Source organism: Artibeus jamaicensis, unplaced genomic scaffold, assembly GCF_021234435.1.
Source record: "Artibeus jamaicensis isolate MK-2021 breed Jamaican fruit bat unplaced genomic scaffold, CSHL_Jam_final contig_729, whole genome shotgun sequence".
Taxonomy (NCBI): domain Eukaryota; kingdom Metazoa; phylum Chordata; class Mammalia; order Chiroptera; family Phyllostomidae; genus Artibeus; species Artibeus jamaicensis.
In genome coordinates this window covers 1,934,910-1,958,736 of record NW_026521939.1, presented here as the reverse complement: position 1 = coordinate 1,958,736, position 23,827 = coordinate 1,934,910, and the positions used below count along the sequence as shown (strand labels likewise).

At 47.5% G+C, this 23,827-nt stretch overlaps 1 protein-coding gene across 2 annotated transcripts in view; it reads left to right on the top strand.

Annotated features, from left to right (window-relative positions):
* The window catches only part of XYLT1 (xylosyltransferase 1), a 302,373-nt gene that overhangs the window by 35,477 nt on the left and 243,069 nt on the right, over window positions 1-23,827 (top strand). The gene's annotated exons all lie outside the window — the stretch shown is intronic.

Below are 23,827 nucleotides of genomic sequence, written 5' to 3'. Positions count from 1 at the left end.
TCGGCAGACCAGCTTACTGAAAAAATGTTCTGCGTCACACTCTTGCTAATTTAGCAACTCTATTGGACAGTGCGATTTACCATCCATGACCTGCCTTCGAATGGATTCATTTACCTGCATTGATTGGTATATGTTGCTGTTAACTGCCTCCAGAAAATGCACAGCGGTGCTTAAAAACTGTAGCATTTTGCTTTCTGATAATAGTACTTAACTCCATTTTAGATCGCCAATGACATGGTATTCCTGTCTTGAAGGTGGACTTAAATCACGTATCTGCATTTCTTGATGATGAGAAAATAAATTACTTTTCTATGCTGTGTTCTGCAAAGCGCTTCTTAAAACTTGGTTCTTTAGTAAGTCTTTCTCCTTTTCTTTTCGGTGTATCTCCTGCTAGGCAAAGCCGATCTTGGAGTGACGGCATGGGCGTCACCAGGAGTGTTAGAAATGCAGAGTCTCAGGCCTTTCCTCAGACTTGCAGAATTAGAATCTTGTTTTAACAAGATCCCCAGGTGATGTGTGTACACATTGAAGTTTGAAAGGTTTCGCTCTAAATTTGGAGTGAGCAAAGCAAGGCCTGTGGACCAAATCTGGCTAGCTGCCTGTTTTTGTAAAAAAAAGTAATAAAACAACAACAAAAAGGTTCTATCAGAACACAGCCACGGCCGTTCATTTACCCGCTGTGCGTGTGACTGCTTCCTGCTCTGTGAGTGGAGCTGCGGCAGAGACCCTGTGGCCTTCAGAGCTGACGTGTGTGCCTTTCAGACCTGCGCGGGAAAAGTCGCTGACCTTTGCTCGGGACATTGTTTAATTTTAATATTATTTTTATTTTCGTTTTGCTTACTCACTGTTGTTATATATTTATTCGATAGTGCTACCATTATTTACTTACTATTTTTACTTAATTATATGTTTGTTTGTTAGCTTTTTCTTACCTTTTCCCATTTTCCGTTAATTATAAACTTTGCCCATTCCACTTTTTTCTTTTTTAAACTAAGTTATGAGTGTTGTTCATTCCCCAAGTTTTCTTTGGATCCTGCCTCTTAGACTAAAGGGGCAGAAGTTACGCAAAGCTTTCCATCACTGATTAGAAGAAAAGAAGAATTCCTCTGTCACATCGTAGGGTCTAGTGAGGCTGGGGAGTCCCCGGGAGAGTGGTCCCTGGAGGCACCCAGAACGGGGCGGTGGTGGGGGCAGCAGGTTCGGCTTCATGGGCGTATGCCCTGTGCACTGGAAGGGCCCCCTGCTTGGTTTGATGTTCTGCTGTCGCCATGGTGACATTCTTAATAGCTTTGAAACAAGGTGCTCTGTTTTCGTCTTGCACTGGGCACTGCGGCCGACATAGTTGGTGCTGCTGGTAGCCAGTGACGGGATCAGCGGACCTGACGAAAGCTCTGTTCCTGGCAGGTGAGAGCCGTGTGTGCGCTGGGCCAGTGATCATATCGCTGCTGCTCTGGCATCGCCAGCCCGATGTGGTCCTGGCTGTCCTCCTCTCACCTGACTTTGTGCCAAGGGAAGAAAGGCCACTTTTAATGATTTCTTGAACGAAGTTGTTAGAGATGTACGTCTGCTGCTGTAGAGCGGGTATCAAGGTGACGTTCGGATTATCTCCATCTAGGGAACGGTGTTTGATCCTTACAGCTAGAATGTAATTGTCTTCAGAGGACAGGTGGTACACTCTCCCTACAGACTTGGTGAGAGATGCCGCTTTTCGAACAGGGATGTTCCCTGATGAAAGAGGGCTTCCATCCCAGGTCGGGATCAGCTCCCTGGGGGCTGCCGAGCAGTTGGGGTTTTCAGGCGACAGGTCACCGGTGGAAGTCCCCCCAGAGGTACTACTTCCTCCAGATCCTGTGAGGAGGAATTTCATCCAGTGGTCCTCCGGGTAGCTGATCGAATCTGAAATAGCAGCCTCCCAACCCAGTGAGGACCAGAATAAGGAACATAGCTGTAAATGTCTTTCCTCCTCCCCTCTGAAAGATTGTTAATCAAGAGCCCTTTGGAAAGAATGGCAAAAGGAAAGCAAGAAAAAGGAGACCTAGTGTGGTGAACCCAATGGAAAACTATTGTTCTTCTAAGATGTCCCCAAAGACCTTCCGTGTTGAGTGGGCCAGGCAGGGTGAGGGTGTCTCAGAAGCTCAGACACACTGGTGATGAGAGATACTTTTAACACTTTTTGAGAGACCAAAGGACATTTGATTATCATAATTATAACCGCAAATAATTAGGCATTGTCATCCTAGCTGTGATCATTTATTGAGCATCTACTGTGTGTCAGGTACTGAGCCAAGGCATACATAGCTCTTAATTCCTACAACACCCTCTTGGCCCACCTGTGCTTTGCAGATGAGGAGTCTGAGGCTTTCAGGGTTTGACTTGGCCAAGAGTACACAGCTGCTAAACCACAGGTAAGTTAGGCTCTGTCTGCCTCCAGAGCTTGGGTCATGATCCTAAGCTGCCCTCTGACCTCACTGAAACTACTATAGCACTTCTCTCTCATATTATGCTCAGGAGCCGGTTGTGGGTCGCATTGATGAGGTTCCAGCAGATTTGCACCTTAGCAGTTTCCCAAAGTGAGGCTGAAATGAATTTAGGTGGCAGACAGGTAAACATTTTTTAAAAATCTGTATTTATTGTATTTAAAGGAAATGTATACAATTGGTATATGATACCTACAGTTTTAGAGTAAACTAACAGTTCCTTCTGAAACAAGAGTGTAAGAAAATAAACAGCGAGTCCTTTAAATAGAAATAGAAGCATCTTGCCCAAGCAGTTGAAACTACCTTGAATACAGTGTTTGGGGGCAGGGAGGGATGCAGAGCTGGGGACCCCCACAAGGAGACCTTGTACTTGGTGGGGAGGAAGTCTTGAGCAAAGCTGTCAACATTTTAGTCTTTGTTATCCAGGCTGATGGTGCCATCACCTACTCCTCTTCCAAGGAGACGATCTCAGCACTTGTTGCGAAAACCTGCACTGACTTCCAGAATTATTCACGAGTATTAGCAAAAAGCCCTTACCATGGCCTGTGAGGTTCCTTGTCACGTGCGCTCTGCCTACCATGCTCTTGTACCATTTGTCACCTAATGATGCCACACTAGCCTTTTCTCTGTCTCTAGAATAAGACAAACTTAACCTGTCTCAGGGCCTTTGCACTTGCTGGGGTTTTTTTTGGCCTGGAACTCTTTCCCCCTGATATTTTGTGTGACCGATGCCTTATTATCATCTGGTCTTCACCCACATGTTACGTTCTTGGGCCTTCCTGGTCCAGGCCACTTAAAGGCTTCCTCTCCTGCAGCCACCTGCTCTGCCGGTGATCTGTGGATCTTTTTCTGTAAAAGACCAGATAGTAAATATTTTAGGCTTGTGGAACATACGGTCTCTGTTGCAACCACTCAGCTGTGCCTTTGTTGTGCAAAAGCAATTAGTCAGCGCATAAACAAATGGGTTTGCTGTGTTTCAATAACACATTACCTACAAAAACAGGTGGCAGGCTGGACGTGACCCACTGGCTGTAGTTTGCTGACCCTTGCTCTGTGCTATCACCGCCTTGTTTTATTGTCGTCATACATTTATCACTCTTTGAAATAGTCTTGCTTATTTGTGAATAACATTGTCTCCTTGTATCCAGAATGTAAGCTCAGCAAGAACAGGGATGTGTCCTTCCTTCTCGTTCAGTGTAAATAGCCTTAGTGCCTTGCACATAGTACATGCTCAATGAATACTGAACAAATTTTGTCAACATTTTAATTAATGGACTAAATCCGTGGATGCCGTCACTCATGGGAGTCCTGTATTCATTCATTCTTCGAACATGTATGGCTCATTTACTTTGTTCCTTGCCGTGTACAGAACATTGGAAGCAGCTCATGGCCAGTTAGCTCTTATGAAGGGCATTAACTCTCATGGGATCAAAAGTGGTTCCTTGGAGCGAGCTGGGTCTGAGCTGAAATTGAAGGATGTATGTAAGTTTCCTGGGTTGAGAAGCAGAGGCTGGAAGGGCATAGCACACACAAGCCTAATCAAGGGCATGACTACAGAACCCAGTCTGGTTTTGCATTGTGAGAAGCAAAAACCATTTAGGGTCGATGCCGTGTATACAGTCCAGGGGTAGCCACAGGTTGAACGAACAGCAGCAGGTGAAAGTTTGGGGGCTTTGTCAAATTTGTTCTTGTGAACAATTAACAAAGGCCCTTTCTGAAATAGGGACTTGGGTGCTGCACATTCAAATGTGGGCTGTGGTTTCTGGGAACTGAACTGTTAGGTGGCGGCATACAGGTTTAAGAATTTTTAGCCTATGGGTGTGACTAAGCTAATATGCCTGCTCAGTTGATTTAGTTGGCCGACATTTGGAGGGGAGCTACCCAACATCCTATATAATTGGTAAATCCAAGAAAAATAATTTCTTGGCTCTTAAAATATATAGATGATGCTAATGAGCAGCCTTCTCTGGCTTTTAACTCTGCCCTTTTTTAGGCATCTAAATCTCTTCCCTTGTCAACAGGGAGTTAAACACACAGGGAAAGGGCAGCATATGGTGTGGAAAGTGGGGAACTGCAGGCCCCAAATAAAATTTGATTGAGGTGGGCCAGCCCCGCTGTTTACGAGGTGCTTAAAGGGAAATCATGACCTGCAAAGCTGAAGACTGTTCCTCCTCGTCACTCTTTCAAGAGAAAAATCACTGAGACTTTGGGGACTCCAACTCCAACTTCTAAGTCATGGCCAAGCTCTAATGAGGCTGGAGCCAAGGTCAAGGGCAGAGGCTGATGAGGTCACAAGTGTCCGGGCTGTGTGACAGGAGGCGGGGAAGGAGAAGGGAAACAGACAGTTATCCTGCCCTAAGATGTACTTGATTTTGGTGCTGGTGGTAGGTATCCACACCTACTGTGTGTACTCAGGGGTGAATTCACATACAGCATTTTCTCAGTGTTTCCACAGCATTTGCGGAACACTTTCCCTGGCAAGAGTTATTGATGTGTCTGTTTAAATCCACTCACTTTTTAAAATCCTCACCTGAGGGGTTTTTTAAAATTGATTTTAGAGAGCAAGAGAGAAGGGAATATATATATCTATGTCTATATCTATATCTAATATATCTATATATCTATGTGTATATATATATATATATATATATATATATATATATATAGAGAGAGAGAGAGAGAGAGAGAGAGAGAGAGAGAGATTGATGTGAGGGAAAAACATCAGCTGGTTGCCTCCCGTACGCGCCTGACCAGGGATCAAACCCGCAACCTTTTGCTGTATGGGAAGATGTTCCAACCAACTTAGCTAACTTCACTCTTCACTCTTGTTACTTGGCTCAGCCGTAAGCTATAATATCATGGTATTTGTGAAGGCTCTTATCTTCTTACATAAACCAGTATAAATACATAACTATTGAACTTTTAAAAAAAGTTTTGTTCGCAAGTGGCAGAATAATTTGCGTGCTACCGTGTCCGGCTTCTGTGGCCTTATCTTTTTGGTCCTTGTGGGCTTGTGAAGTGCCAGTGCTTCCATTTTATAGGTGAGGAAGTGGCAGTCTGGACTTGGACACAGGTATTTCTGATTCTGGAGTCCAAGCGACGTGCACCTGCTTCTGAGAGGAAGAAAAGAAAGGGGATGTCCAAGTGTGTCCTGGGTGCATTAATAAAGCTTCTTGGGACAGGCACAAATGGTAAAACTGAGGCCGATCAGACTTCCTTCCTCTCTTGGGAAGCAAAGCAGTGTCAGGCGCTGACAGCTGGTTTCCCGTGGGTTTGGCCTCCTCCACTTGCTGATGCTGTGAGAGCTCTTCTGGAGCACCGCCACCGTGGCACGGCGAGCCTTTAGTCCTCCCATGAGATAACAGCAGTCCATATTGACTCCTGCGCAAAAGCCTGGGAGAGTGAGGTGTGTGGGGGGTGGAAGTACAGCAACAGGACGGGCCCCACTGAGCCACTGCCCAGCACTGGAGGGCAGCAGGAAGTCCCTCCTTTGTACTGGATGCTTATTAGTATTCAGTCCTCATGGAAAGAGCTTGGAGGAAAAACTTCACCTTAATGAGTTCTGAATGAGTCCAACCGCCAGCCATTGTTGGAAGGCGACAGGGAGCAGACTCGGCTGCCCTTGAGGTACAGAAGTGAGGGCCCAGCGCTGAGCTCTGTCCTGGGCTGGGAAGTTTCACGTGTTGTCAATCAGCAGGAACCACCACTGAGAGTGAGCAGAGCTGCTGGGCGGGGAGGGCATTGGTCCCCATTTGTGGGTGGCAGCTTAGGGCAGGAGGAGGAAGGTCAGATAGAGTTGGTAAGCTCAGTGAAGTCCCTGTGAGGACAGCAGAGAAAGATAACTGCAGTTGGCCATGGTGATCTCATTTCCCCTTCAAACTCTTAGGCTTCTAGGGGTTAGGCCCTCAGATCTGGACAACTGAGCTCAGAGTCACTGCTGGTCTATATGGCACCCTTGCGGGGCTGATAAAAGCACCCTATTAGCGGAGGAATAGGGAAAGTGCCTGCTGAGTGAGTCCAGTTCTATACCCAGGCAGGACTTGGTGAGGAGCATTGATGAGATTTCAGCCCCCATTTTGCAGTCTGCAAACTGTGTAACCATTCACGGTGGTCTTGGGTGAGATCTACTTTATGTTTCAGTGTTTTTAAAGGTGTGCCAGTTCTCCATTACTGTATCACAGACCACGGGCACACTTCAGAGATAACGGCAGGTTAGGTTCCAGATTGCCGTAATAGTGCGAGTATCACAATAAGGTGAATCATAATCTTTTTCACTGGTGGAGGGTCTTGCCTTCAATTTGTGTAAAAATGCAACACCTGTCCTGGACAGTGTGGCTCGGTTGGTTGGTCCTGTGCACCAAAAGGTTGCAGGTCTGGATCTCCAGGCAGGGCATGTACCTAGGTTGTGGGTTTGATCCCAGGTTGGGGCACAAATGGGAGGCAACCCATTGATGTTTCTCTCTCTTTCTCTCTCTGAAAAGATCAATAAACATATCCTCGGGTGAGGACTAAAGAATTCTAACCTTTGGAGCGCAGTAAAATGCAGCACAAGAAAACCAGATCTGCCTAGATCTGAAAACCTAGTGCCTTAAACAGTCATTTTGCTTTGTTCACAATTCTGTGGGTTAGGAGTTTAGGAAGGGCTCTGCTGGGATGTTTGTCTGCTTCATGTGGCAGCTGGGGCTGGAGGACTCACTTCTAGGATGACTTTATCCATATGTCAGCTATCTGTTGCTCCTTAACCCCCTTTTCCATGTGGCCTTGTCTTCCAGAGCCTCTTGCATGATGGTTTCAGAGCAGTGACACTTCTCACGTGGCAGATGGCCTCCAGGAGGCAGGAAGTGGAGGCTGCCAGAAAGTCAAGGCTATGCCCGGTGCAGACACAGCGTCACTGCTGCCATGTTGTGTGGCTCTATGCAGTCACCGGGCGTGCTCAGACCCCAGGGGCTGGAAATAACAGATGCCCTCTCTTGTTGGAATGGGGAGATGGAATATGTGTGGCGAGCTCACCTTGCAGAAAAGCATATGGGATGGGTGATATAGTTGCAGTCATTTTTGGAAAATGTGACTGCATCTACCACTCCTTAATTGGCAAGGATTTTTGAGGATCCTCACAATGATTCTTCTCTCTCCTTAGCTTCCTCTCAGAAGAACTGTGAGGCAAGGCACAGGCTTATTCTCTTAGAAACAAAATACATATTTAATTCTTAATTTTCCATGGCTTCTTCATGGAGATGAAGTGCTAATGTTTGATCTGAAAGGTTACTCCAATAAGGTAAACCAACTTGTGAAGTGTAAGTAGACTCAGTGTGAGCACAGCTTTGCGGGTTGTGGGGGGGGAGTGCTGGGTGCATGTCTGTGGTGGTTCGAGTTCACTGTCACAGGAGCAGATGGCTTATGTTTGGTGAGAACCCAACAACGAGACCATCTGGCTTGGACCAACTCACCTCCCATCCTGGTGTTTAAATCTGAAGTGGGTTTTATTGGGTCGAGCAAGCAAGCTTCAGTTCTTGAAATTCAGATGTTTTCGGTTGAAATTTTCTTCCAGACCAAGTCCTTGGACGATTATTGGACATTCCTCTTCCTTTTAAAAATATAGTATAACAAATTACATGCACATCCACTCAATTGAACATTTGGACCCTTAGCTAAAAAATATCTGAGCTGTTAGCCAGCCCATTTGGGGGGTGGTTGTGACCTTTGTAAAGGACAGTGGAGAGATGCTGTGTATCTGGAGGGGAGCAGCCCAGTGCGCTTGAGGTGAGGGGGCTGGAGCTAAAAGGCTTGGTCTGCAGCCTCACCTTTGCCGCTCCGTAGCCCTGACCACAGGCAGGTCCCTACTATGAGCCTCACTTTCTTCATATGGAAATGAAACAGTTGTACCCTTTCTACCTAATGCTTGGACTAGTCTAAGAATAAGGTGATACAATACCATTTTTTAAAAATTACTTTGAGAATTCAGGGGTTTTTCACTTAATAAACCATTATTGTTAATAATAATTAGCACAGCATATTTCTGTTGCCTGAGAATAACATTAACCATGCCTTTGTGCCTCACTTATAAATTAAATGTCTGGGATCTATGATTATTTTAAAATACAGTGTTAAAAATTAAGCGTATCACTCCGACATCTTGAGTTCGGGTATAAGCCATAAGTTGCGTCCTTGTGCTTTCTAGCTACACAACTTCAGTCATTTTGCCTGTTTGGGGTAACACAGTAGCACTGTCTGAAATGAAAAGCTTGATCCTACGAAGACAGAAGAGTAACATTAGACAATGTTTTGCTGCTCCGAATAAAATAAACTTTACCCAGTAATTGAGCCCCATTGTTGAATGGAGTAATAATAATGAGTGGATTACCCTCATTCTAATAGACACAGGTTCAGTTATTTATCAACAGATAGTTCATGGAGGGCCTACCCAGGTAATTCTCTTTGCAATGAGCTGCCTTAATGATTTCCAAACACCGCTCTAGTGGAACATTACTCTCATGAGCTGGCCAAGGGCATCCTATACTTGAATAAATGTGAGCATGCTCCCCCTCCCTCAATTTACAGAAGAAGCAAAGAGGTCACTGGGTCAGATTTTCCTTTATATTAATTTTTCACTATAACTTTTTCTGAGGGCTTTGGCACCTGTACCTGCCTGGCCATGCTAAAATACAGTGATGCTGTCTACAGTGCATCCTGAAGCTCTGAAAGTCATTTCTGTTGGAGGCACTGCCTATTTCATTGGGCCTACAAACATGATCACTCCTAAATTTAAGCACTACTGTATTTGCTCTGTACCAGGGATGCTACATGGCTTAACAGTTGTAAGCTATCCATGAAGCCTTATCTAAATGTTAAGTCCAGTTCTGGGGCTTGTGAAGGTCCAAATGAACTGAAATTATTTCCTGGACATTATTTGACTATTAAAGTCATACCACCCACCAGCTCAGTAGCATAGTAGGTACTGCACAGAAGTTAAATTTCTTTGGTTGCTATCGGTGTTGATTTACATGGCTCCCCCCTCAACCCCCCACCCGCACCTCACCAGCTGTAGTTGCCACACGTCTCCATTTTCACTTCTTGTTTTAAGACGCATCTGACTGACGATCATGCAGATGTGTGTGTTGGGGGCGTGGCATCGCTGGTGGATGGAGCGGCTGAGACTCTGAGGTTCTACTCTGCTGTCCTGCAGGACTCAGAATCTAAATTCTAGCATTTGAGGAGCTTGGGGTTGAGAGCTGTTGACATGCCAGCAGGGGCTGCAGCTCCTTCAAGGCCATTTGCAAAGCCAAAGCCTAAGTCTGCTGATAAAATGTGTCAGGATTTTCACTGCAGAAGCTGCCAGTGACAGGGATGTGCTCCTTGGACTCAGAGAGGGTTTTTTTTTTTTGTCTTCCTCAAACACTCCCAGGTGCCTTCCGTCTCACGTCCTGTGCAAGGTACCAGGGAAATGGTGATAAAGGGACACATGACAGCTCTCAGGGACCTCCTAGTCTGCTGAGCACGGGAACTTATTTTTCCCCAAGTAAATCTCCAAGTGAGTGGGGTGTACCCTGTCTAGTCACTCCGTCAGGTGAAGGCCAGTTCTGTATTCTTTAAGCACAGGCTTCTGTTTTGCCCCGAAATAGCTTGGTAGTTAAGAATTTTACTCTTCACCCTAGTGACTCCCAACCCAGGGCAGGGGGTGGGCATCATGCAATTGAGATACTTTTGGTTGCTGCTAGAGGGGTGTCGCTACTGGAAACTAGTGGATAGAGACCAGTGACGCTGCTGAACATCTTACAGGACATAAGACAGTCCCCACACACACACCCTGGGCGCCTCACTCTCGGCCTGCAAATTTTCTGGTCCGAAATGTCAGGAGTGATGAGGTTGCGAAATTCTGCTTTCCTCTTACCATCTACTGCCTTCCTCTTGTCATAAAGTCACCATCACACTGATTTTCTGGCAGGTTCCAAACATGCCCAGCCCTGCCTTATTCAGGGCCCTTAGCTGCTGCGCCCTCTGCCTGGAACGATCTTCCCGAGAAGACTCTCCCGGTCCCCAGGTTTCTCTCACCACAGCACCTCCTCCTTTCCCATTATAGCTCTTGCTCCAGTCTGCACCTCTCCATGTGTTCCTGCGATCACCGGTTATGATGCTCTCTCCCACTAGCCTGGATGGTTCCTAGAGACCTGGATCCCAGCTGGGTTACTCACTGCTGTATGGTTGGCTCCCAGCCCAGCACCAGGAACATAGCTCAGTATGTGTTTGTTGAAGTCAGGGGACAAGAAATGGGGGAGGTCCAAAGTGGAGAGAGGAGTTGAGCGTTCTTTGGAATCAGAAAATCTGGCCACACACACCAATTCCTAGCTTAGTGATCTTGGGAAAATGTACTCAACCTTGCTGAGCCTCAGTTTTCTCATCTGTAAAGTGGGGATGGTAGCTAGCTGCCCGCCCTCCCCCACCCTCCAGTTGGCTTGGTGCATGAGGACAGCTCTCCGTGTTTATACCAGGAGCTGCATGTGCTGCCAGGCACGAAGTAAGTGATGAAGAAAGGATTTAAACATTGGGAGACTTTTCCTGCACAAAAGGCTGGTACAGACGCTCTAGAGTGCCTGATTTAAAGGTGGAGTGAGGAGTGGTAGCAGTTAACACCCACGTAGCACTTACATGCGCTGGGCATGTTCCCGTATTAATGTGCTTAATCTTCACCCCCCTTCTGTTGCACAGGTGCCACCCTGTTGTCACAAGTCCCATTCTACAGGTGATGAAGAGACAGGGGTTGGGGTGGGTACAGCTGAGCAGGGCCCGGGTAGGGGTGAGTAGGGGGCAGAGGTCATGTGCAAACAAACCCAGGCCGTCTGGCTCTAGAGTCTTAACCAGGACACTAAGCTACCCCTCTGTGATTTGTTTTTTACCTCACTTTGCAGAAATGTTCTTTCTGTCATTTCTCATTACACGTATCAAGACTTCCTGTGGTTGCAGTCAAAGCAAGCTGATTAGTCAAATCGAGTGTGGGGTGGGGGCAGGGAAGGCAGGACACTCATAAGGAGACCCGCCCCCAACCTCCACCCCTGTTCTGTGCCTGGGTCTTAATTTACAAAGGTGACTGAGTGATGACAAGGAGAGGCCATTGCCTTTGAAAAGAAAGTTTCATGTTTCTCATGGTTACCCTAGAAACGAGAAGCATTGCTCATCATACGGGCTGTGGGAGGAACTGGCTTTGGTCAGAAAGTGGAAAATAGGAAGGGAGGGTTCATTGGGGTTTGTCCGGGGAAGCCAAGGCAGTTTAGGACTGTCTCGTTTGAATAATTTCAGAGGGTTCTGGGCTGCAGGGTTGCTTCCTGGTTGCCTGCTGTGTAGCCCTGGGGTGAATTAGGGCAGGAGAAATACTGGCTTGTGTATGAGTTAGATAAGATGGTAGCTGAGGGGTATAGGATAGGAATTGGTTGGTGTGTAAAAGATGTGCTTCCTGCTAACGCATGGCTATTTCTAAGAATCGGCTGGCCCTACAAGGGACAGTCTCTCCCCGGATCCGTAAGACCCCCAAATACCAGACACTAAGCATACAGAAAATAAGAAAATGTTAACATAATCGGCCCTGTGATGCATGGGTACCAACTAGACGAAGACAGAATCTAAGAATACAGAACAGCCTCTGTCCTTGCTCACTCGCAGGCATCTGGCATGACTGCTGGGGAGTGCCGGGAGGATGTGAAGCCAGCCTGGGTCCCCTTGAGGACAGCGCTGTGCAGTGTTGACCCATATGTCTATCTTGTCACCAGAAATGCCACCTTGTTTTTCTGGGTAGACTGTTGGGCCCCAGGGGCACAAATAGGCTACTTGTTGCCATGCCTCGCTGTGGTCTGTATACATTTAGTGCCTACTCTGTGTGTCAGGCTCTGGACTAGGCACGCAGGTTATAATGTTGAGGAATTAGGCACATTCCTTGAGCTCACTGTCTAGTGGGGAAGGCTGAGCTTAATCAGGTGGCCTGTACCAGTTTGGAGGTTATAGAAGTTTTCTTGGAGGAAGTGACATTGTAGCTCAGTTTTGAAGGGTGTTGTGAGAACTTCTGGAGTGAGCTGGAGAAAGGGAAAACAGGATTTAGTGACCACAGGAAGCACTTCTCTTCTGGTGTTGATGAACAGGTGAACATCTCTGTGCCAAAAACCAGGACTGGCACCTGTTTTGGGGGTTCACGTCTGACATATTCTAAGGTTGTGTTGCACTGTGAGGTGCACTTTGCCTCGTGGTATATCTAAGAACAGTAATGAGTTTGGGGGGGGGAAGGAGGGAGTATCACTATACGTAGTCTCCCTCCAGCCACGCTCAGCTCACATTAGTCCCGGGAACAAGCGACTAAACAGATATGAATGTAGTGACCATGGGCTGGATTGCAAATCAGGTGGTGGATTTGACAAGTTATATATCCTTCCCCACTTCTCTGCAACAGTAGGAAAAGAACATTGCAGCTGTGGTACCCTGTTGAGGCCTTTCTTGGCTGGAAAAGCAAATGCCATTACTTGGAGCTCCATCTGTTGGGCCACCTTTCAAGATGGTAGATGGTGGTTGACTGGGAGCACCCAAGTATGGGACCACCCCACTTCCAACAGAGTCCAAAGGGAACTTGATCACTCCAGTTCTTTTGAGCCTCTCTGCCTTTTCCCTTCCCTAATCCCCTGAGAAATGCTAATCTCAAAGTGAGTCTTCTTTTCCCCCCCATCTCTGGTATTTGCAAGGCTGGAATTTGGTTGCCATGGTGTTTAATCTGTTTACATGGGTTTTATTTGGGCCTCTAACCACACAGTGGGCGATGTAGTCAAGTCTAGGCAGGGTTAAGCCTGGGACTGTGGAATCCTTGGTGTGTGCGCGCTCACGTGCAGTAGGACCACCTCACCCGGACTTGAGCAGTGTGCCCTCCACACCTCCAGGAGTGTGATTCACAGTTTCTCATGTGGATGATTCCCTTAGACTGGACCTGACTGTGGCCCTGAGAACACAATGCTACCTCATCAGGACATGAGCCTCAACTCCAGGGTCTGTCTGTACAGAGCTTCTGTGAGAACATTTTGGAACCTAAAGAAGCAAACTTGCATGTACTGCTCACACAGGCCCTTCAAGTCAAGTTGGTGTGAGATAAGAGACTCTGGACACCCACCTGTTAAAAATATTATATGTTGCTGTGGTGGGAGAGCGTGTGCCCCCTGCTGTGTCTCCCTGGACCCCAAAGAAGGTTGAATGGGTTTTCTAAATGTGCCAGAAGAAAGAAAACGTCCTCTTCACCTTAGGCCTCCTTGTCACCTGCTGTTGAGAGCCGAGCTGTGTGTCAGGAGTGGATTTTGTGATTTCACACCTGGATTAACTGTGCCCATCAAAGACGGGCCTCCTGCTCACATGAGAGAGAGGCCACCTGGCACTGGGGTTGTCTCCTCTTGGGTGGGTTCTGGAGCCCATGACTATGCTTTAGAGCCAGGGGGGCATCAGGCCGTCTCCGCAGGACAGTGCTGGAGCAGGGTGCACCGCACTTCTCCGACCCAGAGCTGTTAGAGATCACAGGCCTCAGGAAAGTCACCCCCTTGAGCAGTGACCGCCCCGTCAACCAGAGTCGACCAAAGACTGTGTCCTATTCAGAAGTGATTTTCTTCACTTCAGTGTCACAGGGCCTCATGGCCAACAGACTGCTTCAAAATAGTAAACTTGACTTTCATTGAGTGAAATGACAGGGGTGCCTTTTAAGTGGTTTTTTGGTAGCAGGCATGTTTGGCAACCCAAGATGAAACTGCCAGCATTGCTTAGAGAGTGAGACATTGTAATTCAATTTGGATGCAACATAATTAATTAATTGGGGAGCAAATTGCATTAAATAGATAGCTCTTGGCTTTAATGGCACTCTGTCGAGGAACTAGCACCGCAAATGTTGTGTATTTTAATTTTTATTATCAACACCAACAATAGCAACTACAACTAATATTTTTGCATAAATTTATGTTAATTATGTTACGGGCACCATGTTGAGTGCTTGGCTTTACTTCCTGTTGCAAGCCTCGCATCTAGCCCGAGACACGTGCCCCATTATGATTTTCCTTCTATGGTGAGGGTTGAGGGGTTTGCCTGGAAGTCCCCCAGGTCGCCAGGGCTGGATTGCAGGGGTCAGATCAGGCAGAGAGTTTCCAGGGCCCAGGTTATTTACTGCTGAATGAACAACATTTATTAGAGCATTCACAGCAGTCCATAGAATATGCGAGAAGCCTTATTCAATGCTGCTGCTGCTGATGATGATGATGGTAGGCAGCAGAGAACCAAAGTGTCTTGTCCCTGGTGGTTCAGGAATGTTGAGGTTTTCATTCTATGCAGTGATGGCTCTAATGCACCTTTTGTATCAGCATGTTTGGATTTTGTAAGGAAGCAAATGGAGGAGTAATCCGGCCCCTCACTCTGTTGAGGAGGGCAGGGATGGTGGTGTTGGGTTTGGAGCAGCCAGCAGAAGTCAAGGTTTTGATTCTGTGCCGGCACAGGCAGGATAAATGCAAATAGTGGCAAGAGAAGGGTCTGTGCTGGCTGTTCCGACATGTCTGGGTCATGATCTCTCACAGCAGAGCCTGCAAGCTGGATTCCAGATGTCCCAGAGACCCTGCAGGTCACTTGGTGTCACTCATGTATTCCTTTTGAGTCTGTTGTCTGCAAGTAAAACCCAGTCTTACATCTTTCAAATATCAATACTTTGAAAACAATTGAGTCATTTTAGTGGGAATTCTTTTGCAATGTGTGACCACTCCCATCTTGTGTCCTCACAAAAGGAGTTCTGAAGATAACTGTGGTTCAAAGTCATTGTCACACATTGTTCTCATTGGCTTGTGCAGGAAGCGGCTTTTTGAGGGGCTAAGGTGTAGGAGACCCAAGCTGCTGGACCTTTTGAATGCTTTGATCTGATGTGAGTGTTTCAGTTTCTTTTTGTCCTCAAACTGCTGGCTTCTCTCAAGTCCCTTTCTTATTTTCTGCTTTCCAGTAAACTTCAAAATAGAATTAAATTGCAACTTGGAAGTTGCCCTATTACTCTTTCTAGCTCGGAAGTAGGAGGTTTGGGCACACTTTGGCAGCTGCCTGCCCTTTCTGTTCACTTTTAGAAGGTGGTTTGGAAGAAGGTCTTTGTAATTTGCATCTTTTTTCCCTTGCCTCTGGTTTTCTCCAGTTTTGATATGTGTCATTACGGGCAGATCCCTTGGCCCAGCTTCTACAGCCCAGTTTGGGTCCTCAGTACTATCTAAATCTGGCATCTGAACTTGGAATGGGCCTCCACATGTCACATGAGGGCTTCCTGATGTCCCCCCTCCCACCTCCAAATATCTAATACTTCTTCTTCTTCTAGCAGTGAAAAACACATCAACCGAAATAGTGTTGTCCCATCCAGTGGGTTCTGAATAAACTGGAGGAATGTTTCCAGTTTGAGGTTGGAAATTGGGTACTTGGTTAGGAAATTTCTGAGTGAACTGCTGTGAGCCTCTAGGTACAAAGCTCAGAGATGACTGTGAGCTGGAAGAAAGCTGAGATTGGCTTCAGAAGGGCAGCGCTGCGAAGTTCTCCAGGCTCTGGCTCGGAAGCTTTCATGAGAAATCTCATTTGTGCTGTATTCATTCATTCCACTTAGTGAGTGCTTACCAAGCACATGTCACTGGGCCCGGTAGGCCCTTTAAAAAGCCAGGTTCCATTTCTTCCTTAAAACCAGTCTGCTTTATTTCCGTGTAATGGGGCAGGTAACTGAGGCTCTGAGACACTAAGTAACTTGCTCAGGGTCACACAGCCAGGAAGTCGCAGAGCCTGGATTCACATACAGACTGCCTGATCCCAAGGCCACATTCCACACTGAACTTCACACAGCGCCTGTTTCAGTAGGACTCCCATAGATGGGTGGCAAACAGGGAAAGAAAATGAATGAATGAATGAATGAATGAATGAAGGAAGGAAGGAAGGAAGGAAGGAAGGAAGGAATACAGCCAAGGGGTTTAAATAAAAAGGGAGGCTTTTTAAAAGACCCTTGCATGTAGGCACAGTCTGTGTCCTTTAATTACATTTTCCTGCTACAGCCACACACCCAGCCCAGGGCCAGGCATATTCTAAGCAAACAAAATAAAATGCCACGTGTTTTCTTTTTCTTTTGAATTAATCATGTAACTGTTCAGCATCTTCCCCCTTGTCCTAAAGAGCCTTGTGGTCCCTTTTGACCCCTTAGATTTAAGTGGCTGTTGGAGGGTGGAGTGAATGCAGATTCTCTTCCCCAGAGCCTCCTTTGCTCCACGTGTCCCCCCATCTGCTTTCCAGATGAGCAGATGACTCATCAGCTCCCCGCAGCCTTCTCAGGCTTGCTTTTTGTCTTCTCTGCTCTCTTTCCGAATCTCCTAGATGGAAAACTCTTTTGGCTGCAAGTGATGGAAACCAACTCAATCTAGTTCAGGCCCTAAAGGGAAATTTGGCAGCTCCCAGATGGTGGTTCATAGGAACCTTGGGAGAGACCTCGTCAGAACACAGAGAGGGGACGTGGTGTGCTCCAGGTCACGCATCTATTCATTGTAGGCAGGGCTGGGGAGAGCTTGGGAATTCTGAGAGTAATACCCAGCATATAGTAGATGCTCAGTAAATCTTTGCTGACTGAATTGAGTGTGCGAATAGGTGAAGTCTTAGTCTGCATTCCCCCTCCCCACGGTGGGGAGGACACAGAGCCAGGCCGTAAGGAAGAGCAGTTCCCATATCCTCTGCCTGTCACGTCACTCTCATCCCACACCAAGGGTGCACAGCTCAGCTTCTGCTGGCCTCAGGTCCTAGGTTTTCTCTCTGCCCCGAGTCTGTCTCAGCTACTGCCTACCTCAGTCTTCTCCTGGGTATCTCCGGACTCACAAAGGCCCGACCATGAATGGCTGTCTTTCATGTCTTGCATCAGGCTGGCTAGGCTGACCACAGCCAAGGAAGATGCCAGAAGCGGGGTTTGCTGCCAAGAGCTCTGCAGTGCTATCCCTGTGAGCTCTGCCTCCCAGGGGCTCCCAGTGGGTGAGAACAAGGGCTGGCTGTGCCCGAGCCCCTCGTCTTTGGGTGGGGTGTGTGGCGAGTGGAAAGTCAGCCACTTGGGCCGTGTGGCTTGGCCTCCAAGAGCATGGATGTTTCATAAAGTGATTTTTCAAGGCCTTCTCCCTCCACCGGGCCTTGGCAGCCGTGCCAGCTCTCCAGAACTGAGCGGCCCTTGTGTCTGTTGGGAAGAGACATGAAAATGAGGGTTGGCTGGAGCTGGCGGACGGACACAGGGCTCTGATTCCAGGACAGACTGGGCATCGTGCGGCACTGATGCCTGGGGCAGAGCTGACAAGCAGCACATTCATTCCTCCGCGAGAGTTGCCTCCCTCTGTGGCATCAGATCCCCGCTCTGCACAGCCAGGACATTGTCAGCTCTGTAGAAGTGGCTCAGGGTAGTGAGGCCATTTGTTTAGTCAGGGGAACACTAAATACTGTTTTTTTCTAATCCGAGTCATCCCTCCAGAAAGCTCTGTGCTTGTGTCCAACAATATTGTGCATTCACCCTGCATTCCTGTGAATGGCGCCCCCTGGAGGTGTGCAAGGGGTAGCCTTTGTATGGAGATGGAGGTGCACATGTACATTATTGCAGCACTCCCACACATATTTAAGCCTGTCTTTATAACCCTGGGCCACATTCGTCTGTTGCCGTAGATGCATGTCTTTTGTGTGTGGACATAACTCTGAATATAGTTTGTGTGTGTGTTTCCATGTGTAGGGGTGTGTCCCCGAGAGAGACAGGTTGCTTGGATTAAAGTCATGACCACGTGATCTTTACAGCGTAGCTTAACCCCAGTGAGACTCGGTGTTCTCACCTGTATGATGGGATGATCGTTCTCACCTCAAAGAACAGTTACAAAGGTTAAAGCAGGCCATGCTCAGCTCCTCGCGAGCGGTTGATAAATGTCAGTTACTGCTGCTGGTGTTGTTTTGACTGTGTGCGTGAGCTTCTGTGTGTGTCGGTTCATGTTGTCAGCTTTGGCAGGAATTGCAGCAGCTTTTTCTCTTGCTTTTTGAGCAGAAGTTCCAGCACTGTGAGTTCTGAGGTGGAGGGTAACAGCGTCAGAAACTCTTGGTCTCTTTAGGGCTGCCCAGCGTGTGCTTTCTGGGTAGGGGTTTGGTGTGTCCACCCCAGTGCCCTGTGTCTCCTGCATCTCACTCATGCCTGTCACCCTCCCCTCGAGCATCCCCTACACACACACACACACACACACACACACACACACAGGATCTTTCTGACATCACTGTGGTTTTCTGAGAGGGCCTTAAATAATCCTCCGTGTCTGTGGTCTGAATTGTAGAGAGAATCTCTTTGTACCTAAACCATCTAGTAGACTCTCCTCACCCAGACCCTGGCTCCTTTATAAAGGCTGCCCATCTAGCCTGTCAGGCTTGAGGTCAGAGCCCAGCTCCTAACAGAGACCTTGTGTCTGAAATTGAGATGAGGGTGGTCTCTTCCTGGCTGTGCATCTGGAACAGGGCCTCCCCCCCCCCCCCCCGCCTGCTGTGAGAAGCTTTTCATCGGAGGTGGAGTGGTGAGAGGAAGGGCCTTGGAGGAAGGGTCTCAGATTCAGATCCTGGTTCTGCCACTGACTGGGTGTGTGATCTTGGGTGGGTCACTTGCCCTTTCTGAGCATTAAGTTCCTCATCTGTCAAATGGCTGTAGCCACAGAGGTTGGATATGAGGATTAGAGGGGGTTTTTCCCATAAAACCCTTAGAACAATGCCTGGCTCATAGGGAACATGGATGAGTTAGCTCTTGTTGGCTTATCATCAGGTCCTGGCCCGTCGTTACGCAGATTCTTCCTAGTGGAGGCTCACACTGGGGGCCTGGGTGGTGGCCCCCTTCCGCTCTCACACAGAAGGCCCTCGGAAAGCGTTTTGTGGTGTATTCGGTTAATCACTCCTTAAAAAATAAGATATAGTGAAAAAGCCATCTGAGTACGTAGAGTAAGAGAACAAGCCGTTATTGGGAGAGCTTCATGATGGACAGCTTCAATTCCCATGCTATGGAAGGAAGAGGTTCTTTACAGAGAAATTACACGTTCTGACCTCCCCCAAATAAATCCCTCCCACACTTAACACTCACTCCTTTTGCAGTTTATTTTTTATATCCACAGGTTAAACCATCCTTTAAAAATTTTACCCATGATCCACCTTTCCAACCCAACAGCTATTTTCACATCTCCATAGTCTCATTCATTTTTACTTTCACTCGTTTTTAACATGTTCACTTTGTCTTTTTCATGCCCACTTAATGTCATTTGTAAACATCTTTAAAACATTTTGTAGTCTTCATATGAACCGTTCTAATTAGCGCGTAGTTTTCTGTTGAGTTGATGTACCTTAGTTAATGCTACCGTTCCCCTATCATTGAACATTTAAATGTTTTTGTTGTCATTCTCTATAAATAATGTAAAAATCTTTGAACATGTGGCCTGTATTTACTTTTTTCAGTTATTTCCATAAGAAATTTCTAAGCGTGAGGTAACTGACCAACAAACACTCCATAAGTGCCTGGTACTCCTAAATGGTACGGAGGTTGATCCGACCCTGAAAATGGCCACAGCCACCAGCGTCACTGAACATAGTTAACATGGAACAGTTAAGCCAGGTGTTATCCAAGGTGGAAAGGTTATTATTCCCATCTTACAGATGCAAGAACTGAGGCAAAGAGAGGTTGACTACCTGCCCAGGATCATAGAGAAGGATGTTAAAGGAAGTCATCCCTTTGAGGGACTCAGTGGTAGAACATTGCAAGTAATTACATCACTGAGATCAATGTTGGCCTGGCCAGTTCTTGAGGAAAGTTATAACCATTCCCACCACTTAAGCATGAAAATGCTAATAAATAAGTAACTATTAGTGTATCTCCGTGTAAGCATTCAGGCAGTAAGTGAACTTGCCGGAAGCCCCTTCTGACTTTTCATGCAGCCTGCTCCCGCCCTGCGTGGTGGTGTCCCTGGCAGCCCCTAGGCTGCGTGGTGGGGTTCGGCTAGTTAATTTGAAGCCCCTGCCCCTTGCTTCTTCTTGCTGTTTCCTCGCAGTGTTTCCTACTCTTGAGGACCCAGCCTCCTAATGTCTCTCTCCCTGCTGTTCTCTGAAAGCACTCATCCACACCGAGTGGAATACAGAATTCGTTTCAGACAGTGTGGGTTTAGGCAAGGACTGATTGCAAAGAATTGGCTCTGAAGCAAATAGTGTAGAACAGAAGTGTGTGTGTCTGTCTTTGAGAAAGAGAGAGAGAAGACAGAGATACCGCGGTGGAGAGAAAAGACGGCTTTATGTCATTTTCCCTCTGTAAGTTTGAGGTGACTTCCTGCTACATTCAGAATAAAGTCTCATTTTCTGACCTATTCCTTCTGAGTTTCCCCACCTCCTGGCTTCATCTCGATCAGCTCTTGCCGCCCAGCCTATCCAGTCAAGCCTAGCTGACTTCCTTTCTCTTTTGTAGTCACAGTGTCTGTCCCTCTTGGTGTAAGACCCCTGTTACCTCAGCGGCGCCACCTCTTCCTTTTTCCAGGCTCAGTCCCTCCCCCTTCAAATCCCAGATCCACTTCCATCAGCTGCCCTTAACTCTGTCTAACTCCGTACCTTGTTTCTTTCACTCATGGCTTTTATCACGAGCTGGCTTTATAGATTGGTTGGTTGGTTGTGTGTTTTGCTTACTAGACTGCACTTGGGTGAAAGCATTAGGCACTGGATCTGTATTCCTTACTCTCCAAGAGTCCTAGCACCTGGCACAGTGCCAGCACATGGTAAGCTGTGCTCACTGTTTGTTGACTGAATGCTTGATATGGCTCCTGGCACCTGTCCTTCGCAGCAAAATGGCCATAGACTGAGAAGGCCGTGAGTGCCAGGAAAGAGTTTGAGGCTGTGCTTTCTTTGTTGCATAATGAACGTGAACCCCATCATGGACCAGTTCGCTTGATGGCAGCCCTCGGGGAAATTTGCTGGCTTGGTTCCTGGTGCTTGTATTTAAAGCACAATGGTTCTGTTTTTTTGCTTCCCAGAGAAATATTTGCTTTATCTGTGACAGTGCGTATTTTATTGGAACCGAGCGGGAGGATGTTGACCTGAGATGTGAAAACATAGTTTCCAGAGAGACTCTGTCAATGGCTTAAAATTAATAAAGGCTCAGCAGTGGGTGGCAGGGAGGGGGGGATGTGGACACTGTGATTAAACTGCTGCCATTTTGCTGTGGGGGCGACACCGCGGCTCTTTTAGAGGTAGGTTAAGGGGATGAAAACCTGAATTGGCATATCTATAAACAAGTTATTACTTCAGCGGTGAGATAATTTGTTGAGAAAATGCCATTATTTTCCCAATCTAGGGCCCTCAGCGTGTGTGGCTGGGGCACCGTGCCGGCTGCTTCTCTTGCATATAGATGCTGAGAGGTCACTGGGTGGGGGAGTGAACCTCAGATTAAAGCCTGTTTGTTCTTAAATAAACTGAACTTTCTGTTTTTCACGGTGTAATGGGAAGGGAGAGGGTTTTGCCCTCCCGTTTGCAGTGCTGGGTTCCTGGAGTTCGCTCCCCTCCTTCTTAGCTCTCAGGATCCTTCTAGCAGCATAAGGAACTCCAGGGACTCTCATTGTACCTGAGGGCCCGGGGGGGGGGGGCACCCAGATCCCCTTTCTTCATAGGGAGGAGACTCAAAAGGGTTTTGAGAACCTCAGCTACTCTTCCCATGCTTTCCTGGCACCTCAAGGAAGTCATTCATTACGGGTTGAATTGTGTCCCCCAGAATGCATATTTTGAGGTCCCAACCCTTGGGACCGTAGAAAGTGACTTTATTTGGAAAGAGGGTCATTGCACGTGTAACCGGTAAAGATGGTGCCGTACTGGAGTAGGGCAGGCTGCTAAATCGATATGACCAGTGTCCTTATAAAAAGGGGAAATTTGGACCGAGACACACACACAGGGTGAACACCATATGAACATGAAGGCAGTTATTGGGGTGATGCTTCTATAAGCCAAGGAACACTGAAAATCGCCAACGAAGCACCGGAAGCTAAGAGAGCTGCATGGAACAGGTTCTTCCTCACGGCCCTCAGAGGGAACCAACCCTGCCAACACCTCGATCTCAGACTTTCAGCCTCCAGAGCTGTGAGACAGTACATTTCCACGGTTTCAGTCACACCGTCCGTGGCACTTTGTTATGGTAGCCGAAAGAAATGAATGCGTCATTCCAGAGCCTTGCTTGGCCTTCTACCCACCACCACCCCTGAAAAACCCACTCATATCCACTCAGGTCTGTCCCAGCCATGCCCTGAGTGGGCCCTTAACTCTACCGCTTTGCCTGCCTAGATTTGAGCTGAGGCTGCTCTCACACTTACCTGAAACACAGTCTGCCTTGTGCCGTTATTGTGCAGGTGACGGACACTCCGGGTGTGAACCCCAGAAAGGGAACCAGGTCCCTCTCTATGGCCTGCTCCCCGCAGGTGCTCACTCAGTGCTTGTTGGATTTGTCCACTGACCTCTGAGACCTGTTCAGTTCTTGTCCTTATCTTTCCGGCGTTTTCACCTCTTGGCTCGTTAACCCTTTGGTGAGCATATGCTCCTTTTGCAGCCTGCATGAATCTGAGGTCGGATGCATTCTCTGATAAGGCCCCGTGTATGAGAAAGAGCTCTGCCCTAGAAGTGCCCTAGAAAGATTGTAGCGATGACTAATTCTTTTGTTTGAATGTCTGATGCGGGGCAGTGACCTAGAATCGGAAGCCCTATTCCATGTCCAGCTTGGCCACTTCCCAACCAGGTATCCTCAAGGAGGTCTCCCGGAACCTCGTTTCCCATCTGTAAAGTGGTAGTGATTGCCTGGTCTACCTCCTGGATTGGTAGAGGGAGAGGCATTTGATAGCAGTGGAGCATAGGTGGACATGCACAGAGTCCGTATAAAATGGGTAAAGGAGGAGGGAGCGATGAGCTGGAGAGCAGGCACCCCATCGAAAGGGGGCTCGGAGGGAGGGTGGGCCCACGGTGTTCTAGATGTTCCGAACTTCTAACGAGCCAGAAAGGCAGAGTATCATGCTGTGTTCCAGGCTTCCGGAGCTGTCTAAAATGTTACTAAAGCCATACAAAGCAGGTTTGTGGGCTACTTCTGGCCCCATAGGCCACCATTTGGTGGCTTCTGTTGTTGAATTTGATACAGGCTGGGGTTGGTGGTAGTGCCTGCTTTCCCTTCTACCCAAACGGCTGCTCTAACTTTGAGAATTCTGTGAAAAGCAAGAATTAGTGCTGACCAAGGAAAAGTTAGGTGGTCACCTCCTCTCAGAAGGCTTCACTGATCTCATCCCTGCCAATTTGTAATGGATTAG